General features: G+C 50.4%; 1 pseudogene; it reads left to right on the forward strand.

Annotated features, from left to right (window-relative positions):
• The first annotated feature begins 5,927 nt into the window (after positions 1-5,927).
• On the forward strand, positions 5,928-7,303 carry LOC144172146 (uncharacterized; annotated as a pseudogene).
• The last annotated feature ends 314 nt before the right edge of the window (positions 7,304-7,617 follow it).

Raw genomic sequence — 7,617 nt, forward strand, 5'->3', positions numbered from 1 at the left:
ATTTTGTTAATTATATATATATTCTGTAAGCATCCCACATTTTGACAGGTTTACGTTAGAAGTGCGTTAAGTCGAGATTGCAAATTATCTTATCTTTTGTGGCGCTGCCATTCCCCATGGGAATTCCCCTTCAGAGAACTACCGTTTATGATGATCTCCTTAATTCTGAAAATTATGTCTACAAGAACAACTTAATGATCCCTGGCTGCATTGGCTGAAATGGTGAAACTGGCAGCACTGCACAAAGCATGTGAGCAGTGCAGAAGTCTACACAAATGCTAAATCAAATGGCAAAGGGTTAAAGGCAAAGCCGCTGCGATTAAGAGTCAAAACTGCGTGCGAGTCAGTCTAAGCTCAACGAGTGAATGTCCAAACCATCCACGAGCCAAAGTACAAACTCGGACGACAACCGACAATCCCTCACGAGAAAGCTTCGTGTTCAACCATCGTCTTCGTTTGGGCAGGCGTTCATGATTTTTTTCTTGAGGCGCTTCCACGATCACCATGATCGTCAGAGAAAGTTGGCTTGGTCGCCATCTGAGTTTGTACTTTGACTAGGGGGATGGTTTGGACTTTTGATCGCAGCGCCCTCGGCTTTGAACCTTTGACATTTGATTTCGCTCGAAGAAAAGTTCGCGTTCAATCAGGCATGTTTTCTTTTTAATTTCATCACATAAGGTCGTTTATGCATCTGCAAGTACATGTGGATTCAGTACTTAACTCAATGGGGATGGGACAAGAACGAAGCTCGCCCACTCGTCAATTTAAAACAGAAAACGAAATTCCACCACCCGCACGATTAGGTCGATCGTATCGGTAAACAGTAATTCCGGCAAATCACTGTTTCAGAATGGCTTGCTTTACAAGGTAACAACGCTTCACTCAGAACTATTATGTCAGCAGAGATATGTCAATTAAAAAAGATAATTTCGCACTCCTGTAAGTTTACTGCCTCGATATAACGATATAGTATAAAAACTTAATTTGAATATCTCAAGCTTCACTAAAACAATTACGTGTATGATATCGCATGGTCAAAATAGCACTCGTTATAATGAAAAAAAAAATTGGCGCACCTTGGACTATAGTGGTGCAAGGCCGGAGAAACAGCACAGCTGGCGCCCCTCTCCCTTCGTCGGAGACCCGGCTGTTGCACCTCACAAGTATTTCCGAACTTGCCGCTGAAAGTTCTCCGTGACTGACTGTCCCGGGTCGTTTTGCCCGCAGGCTTTAACATCTCCCCCAAAGTGGGCCGCGTTAGCATGCGCTAGAGCCCGCGGCAACCGGCTTCGCGAACTCTGCGTTTGCAGCGCGAGCTCGGCGTCTGTGCTCCCCACTTCAGGCGTGAACTCACGTGAACTGGCGAGGAAAACAGCACGCGAGAGATCGCGGCACGAACGATGGGCAGGTTATTCTCGAAGGTTAAGCTGGACAACGCCCGGCGCTCTTCACAAGGTGCACGCTCACGGGCGCTCGGTATTTTTCTTGCGATTTTATTGTGAGCGCCTCACGTGACGCAAGCCCACGGGCAAGCCTGGCTCCTCACGAGGCGCACGCTAGCGTGTGCTCGGCTGTACTGAGTTTTCTGGTAACGCTTCACGGCGGAAGTAAAAGCCTAAACAGCTCTGCTGTAATAGAGTGCATCCACGGTCACGGTACTGCAACTGCGGAACGTGAGAAGCAATAGTGTCCTTCAAACTATCAACACTTGCTTACAAACTCCGTAGTAGTTCGCGAGCATAAATAACATGACGCATGTCCGGTCAACTCCTGCCCACGAACAGGGAAGGACTAAATAATGCGTGTTTAAACGGGCCTACCTAGAGATCACTTCATTGTCGATCAAAGTGCACCCTCGACATCGCATCATTCACAGCTAGCGTACGCACGCGTTTTTTCAGCCCCTTCTCCCCGGACTCGCAACTAAATTTAAACACGAGCAACGGTGACAGGCAGTGTGCGCGGCGTGTGCGGAAGCTTAGCGCGCTTCAAGCGCGCGCCCCGACGCCCAAATCGAGCGTGGAAATAGCGCCAAAACGAACGGCAATCAGAGAGCCCTCAGCAGATTTTTAAGCCTCATTATCAACCCTCCCGCCCTCGGCCGTCTCTTGCGTCTGTAGCTGCGCTCCGCTCCCTCTCGGATCGGCGCGCTTTGTTTCATTTATATCCCTCTCGTGAATCGCGTCCCGGACGCGATTCGTGCAGTGCAGGTAAAATAATACAGAAAGCCGGTCGAGAATTGGGTTCCATCGACTTCGTTAAAAAGCGAGGGAAGCGCGGTCCGAAAGGATTTAGGCCCGGGGACGAGCATATTGGATCGCTCGGCACGGGCCGCGGCCGAGGCGGCGCCGGGAAGCACGAATTACGGGGCGGGAAATAAATACTCGAAAGGAGACAAGAAATTTGAACCATGAACAATGCGGGCGCACGGAAAAAGAAAACAGGGGGACGACCGCTGTGTTTTGTTTTAATCGACTGGATGTCCTCACTGTTCCGTTCTGCATCAGTCGTTAAGCGCCATTAAGTAAGAGTAATTTTAACTGTTCCCCCCTATTCGTCTCGACAGCAATTTTAATGGGATCCTGATTAGGTTTGCTCGGACGGCGAGCGGTAATACATTGCCCAGCGAAGCTGAACGCGATACCCGCACCCGCACACATACAGGTATAAATTCGCGCGGACTGTGCGTATGCAGCGACAACACAAATGCAGATTTGGTTCCTAATGGCCGGGGACAGGAAGAGAACAAGAAACCAAAATTGTAAGAGACGGAGGAGAGACGTCCTATCGATTTGGAGCGAACTCTGGCCAGGCTTTATCTGTTCGTCGATATCAGGGGTGATGTTACAAATGAGGCTCAGCCGGGACGAGTTTGCGTTGGCTCTGCCGCTACAATACTTTCAATCTAAATTTGACAGTAAACGCTGCCTAACGCGAACTCATAAAAACTTTATCTGCAGGTACACGCTAAGACAAGCAGCCCAAACCAAGGAACAAGCAAGAAAATTAGAATTTGTATTGAAACTGGGGCCATTGACATTTGAAGCATAGAAGGTGTACTATAATAGAAATATATCCCACCGGTCAGTTTAAGGCAAACGGTATTTCTAGGCGAGCACAAGCTCTTGAGCACACGGGAGGCTTTGTAGTTTGTCTCCACCTTGCCGTAGCACATGCCCAAAGTGGTGTACCGGCCAATGCTTACACCCGGCATTTTTTTATGTAAGTCCCGAAAAAGTTTCTGCTTGATTTTTTAAAGCTAATTGATTTACTTCACTGCAATAAATCCACATGCGCACTTTGGCACCAACTCCCGCAATTTCGTATTTTTTTGTTACTTTTTTACAGCGGAGGCCTTTACTGGACAACGATTGATTGATTGATTGATTGTAGGGTTTAACGCGCCGACGCAACGCAGGCGATGAGGCGCGCCGTAGTGGAGGGCTCCGGATTAATTTTGACCACCTGGGGATCTTTAACGTGCGCCGAAATCTCGTACACACGGGCGTTTTTGCTTTTCGCCTCCACCAGAAAAGCGGCCGCCGCGGTCGGGAATCGAACCCGCGACCTCGTGCTTACTGGACAACGACACTCATTCGCAAAAATGGGACACTTTATGCTTTCACCTTAATTCTCAGCTCTGATTTTTGTGAGGGGCAGGGGCCCCGCAACCAACGACAGGCAAAGCCTGTCATTCGTTACGTACAGGCGAGGTACAGCACTCGCCTCGTAAGCACGAAGTACCGGGTTCGAATCCGCGTACTGCCGGGCACCCACCGCTTTCTTAAAGGGGTACAGGCGTCCCTTGTCGAGTGCGGACCCTTGAAAGAGTAATTCGCGCCTGGAAAGCTAGTCTTTACCCTCGCCAGGGGCCCCTGGCCCTTGCCCATCTGGCGGGGCCCCTGGCCTTCGTTCCGCGTTGCCGCATTGCGGGGGTGAAAGAGCCTGGCGGCATGTTTTGGCACAGCCGGTTTCCGAGTTGAGCGTCTACCATGGCTGTGGAAGTCACCATGTGCATTTGTGTGCCTTGGTGGCACCGAGTACCTACCGGTAAAAAATGGCCGCGTATCTGCTCTTTTCGTTGCGAATGTCGCCGAAAGATGATAGTCGACTGGTGCCCCCGCCAAGTAAATGACTCCCTTCTCTTTCCCGCTGATCTCTCATGCTGTTCCTCTCCTGTTTTGTTCCTCCCAAGATAACACGCTAGAGGTTTGCTCAAGTCAATTTAAATTTACCGTGTTCCACTGCTCCAAGTCGGGTGTCTCAATGCCATTGCTTCCGTACGGCGGAGACGCGCGTGAATTGAGGCACCCTACTACAACATTTATAGAACCACGTTGCCCGTATACTCCACGATCCTTCCAAGCGGAACGGGGATCCCATCTTGTGGAACCTTAAGTTTCTATTGCCGTTTGATTTCTTAAATGCCGCCAGGAGGTAGCGCTGGTAACAGCAGGCGACGGTTTTCTGTCGCTGATGTGGTATTTCATTTGCTATCGCAAAAACCAAGCATCCACGAATCTTTTAATAAAGGAGCACTGCAAATATCGCGCATGAAGTGATTTGATGCCTTATATTTGCGTAATGTTTTGTTTTTGTTCAACAATGTTGACAAGTATATGAACACTGACACCGGACTTAGACGTTTAGATTTGGTAGTTAGTATATAAGACTATTGCACAGCGTTCTTCTCACTTCGGCCGGGTGGCTGAATCGAGTCACGGACAGACGGACAGACCAAAATTTCTGCGTTTAAGTAGCTCAAAAAAGACAACCGTCTTTAATAGGTACGAGGGACTCCCTTGCCTGGCGCTCAGCCCTTGTGTGGGACTACAACACTCGGGAAGTTCACCCGGGTTGTACGGGATATCGCACCCGTGGAATGGGACGGCTGCAAAAATGCGTCAACTATTTTTTTTTTTTTGGTTGGGAGTGTGCCTTCCGTCCGCCGAGTCCGACAGACGTCAGTCTTGAAGCAGCAGCGACTGTTGGAGCCGCTGCTGCTCCCGGCTTCTTCTCAGGTTCACTTGTACTAGCTCGCGGATGCATATTGTGGCAACACGGATTGTAGGCGGGCCAGTTGGTACATAACTGAGTTACAAACAGTGCAGGAACAGGACGATAGGAGGGTAACACAAACAGCGCCGTGTTTGTGTAATCCTGCTATCGTCCTGTTCCTGCGTTGTTTGTAACTCAGGTATATTGTGGCTCTTGACCGGCACATTTCCTGGTGTCTTACCACATGTGCACGCGAACTGGTCTCGCGCCTTTCGGGTGCCGGTGCTGTCGGCATGCGCCCACAGGCCTAAAGCAATACGAAAGGTTAAAGAGAAAATTAAAGAGACCTTTAACACTTTTTGAGCAGTGCAAGTAAACCTGCGCTACGTTTAGATTGCACTGCCAGAAATACCTGAGCCAAACATTTTCCCTCTGATGCCAAGGGCACGTGCTTTGGTCATGATGGTACACCCTGTTTAATATAGCTATGCACCAGCTAGCAAGACGCCTTGCGGACGTACCGGGCCTGAAACACGCGGTGTATGCTGACGATGTCACTGTGTGGTCGCATCAAGGATCGATCGGTGAGCAGGAGGACGTCTTACAAAGAGCCGTCAACATTGTTCACGACTACGCGACGGAAACAGGTTTACACACCGCCGCAGACAAAACCGAGTTCGTCGTCATTAATGGTGGCCGACACACCCCTGTAAAACAGGAAGAAAAACTGTCTTTTAAACTTTACATCGGCGATTAACCCATAACTCGGAAATCTACTATCCGAATACTCGGTACGCACCTTGACGAGAACTGCACAGCGAGCACTTGGTTCCAACGCGTTACGAGGGCCAGCAAACAAATCCTACACGCTTTACGCAGAATCTCTAACCGCACTCGTGGAGTAAACGAACGTGAAATGCGACGAAGCTTTTCTCGTCTCCCGTATCATGTATGGACTGCCGTATCATCCGGTCAACCTCACGCAAATGCTCGCGCTCGATCGGCTACTTAACGAGGCCAAACGGATTGTTACTGGACTTCCAAGGTACACACGCCTCGATGCGCTCAAGAGCTGTAGCAAGCTCAACAACCTTTCTGAGCTCGTCGACATGCACATCCGTAAGCAGGAGACGAGGCTTCGCGCGACTACTGCTGGGCGATACACGCTCATGCTCCTCGGGTATGACATCCACACATTTCCCACTCTGCCCAACAAAACACCGCCGTGGGAAGTCACTGCACTCACCGATGGCAAGCCACTTCCGTTTAATATGGACCTACTCAGCGAGTGCGGCGCCTTGCCTATTCCAAGAGGCATGCTAAGGCTACGAGCTCCCTCCCCTTGACTGAACGCATCGTATACACGGACGCTGCACTTACGGTAGATGGTACCAGCAACACTTGCTATGCCACTGCGTGGTACGACCAGACAAATGGATGCCAGAACCGACGCCATCATGTATCAACAGAGGTGATGTACAACACCCGCGCAGAGTTAATGGCCATTCTAGATTATTTGGAGTCGGCCCTCGAAACTTCATCTGAAACTGACTCCGTTCACCATCGTGTGTACACTGATTCTCAGGCTGCCCATCGGGGATGCGCTAATGTTCTTTACACAGATCATGTGCTGCAGAAGATCCGGCACCAGGCGTGCCTACTCCTTGAACGCGGTCACGATGTTACCATCCTCTGGGTCCCCGCGCATTGTGGTATACCCGGAAACGAGAAGGCTCATAGATTAGCGCGCGCACATCTTTACACCGCGCTAGCCAGAGTCTCCGATACTCCTTTTGCTCTCCTAGCTACCCCACGCGAGCTGGCATATCCGATAGCAGACAAGCATTTGACCAAACAACAATGTGCGGCCTACCTCACAGCAGTTGGCAATCTACTCTTGATACTGCCGCTCCCATCAAATGTATTCACACGGCGAGAGTCTGTTCTGCTTCGGAGAATTTAGACAGGCACACTCCTTACTCCTTTTTTGCTCAACCGTTTTCACAAAGGTGTCACATCACCGCCTGTAACTGGCACCGGTTCCGCATGCAACTGCCGCACTGATCTCGACCACCTGTGTTGGGAGTGCCCCCTCTACATTCCAGCTAGGCTTCGTGCCCTGGCCACCATAAAACGGGGACCCTGGCCTTTTTCTCTCCGGACATGGGCCTGTCCGGATCCCAAGCTTCTGGATCGAGCCACCGAGCTCTGGCGAGCACTCCTTCTCTTCCTTCAAGACCCGGTGGCGCCACCGGTTGGTGATCGGCTCCTCGACAGCCACAAGATTCAAGCGGCCCCCACTTAGCTGCCTCCTAAACGTCCGTTCATAAAACGGAGGCAGCCCTACCCTTTCCCTCTGCTATAACACCGTAGTCCTTTCCACCGCAGTGCCTTCGGCACATTATAATGTGGAATAAACGTGGTTTCATTCATTCCTGAGCCAAATATTACGCGTGCACGTGAAGCCGTGAGCGCGCAAATCGCTGTGAAAGACGCGAAAAAACTAACCGCGCTCTCTTCAATTTTCTTCATGATGCACCCCTGGCATGGCCTAAACGACGTCATTGCGGCCATGACTCTCCTATTGGCTGTCGCTGGTCAACTTCGCAGCTTATTTCT

The sequence above is a fragment of the Haemaphysalis longicornis genome, unplaced genomic scaffold (genome assembly GCF_048455015.1).
Source record: "Haemaphysalis longicornis isolate Haplotype H1 unplaced genomic scaffold, Haemaphysalis longicornis Haplotype H1 scaffold_1, whole genome shotgun sequence".
NCBI lineage: Eukaryota > Metazoa > Arthropoda > Arachnida > Ixodida > Ixodidae > Haemaphysalis > Haemaphysalis longicornis.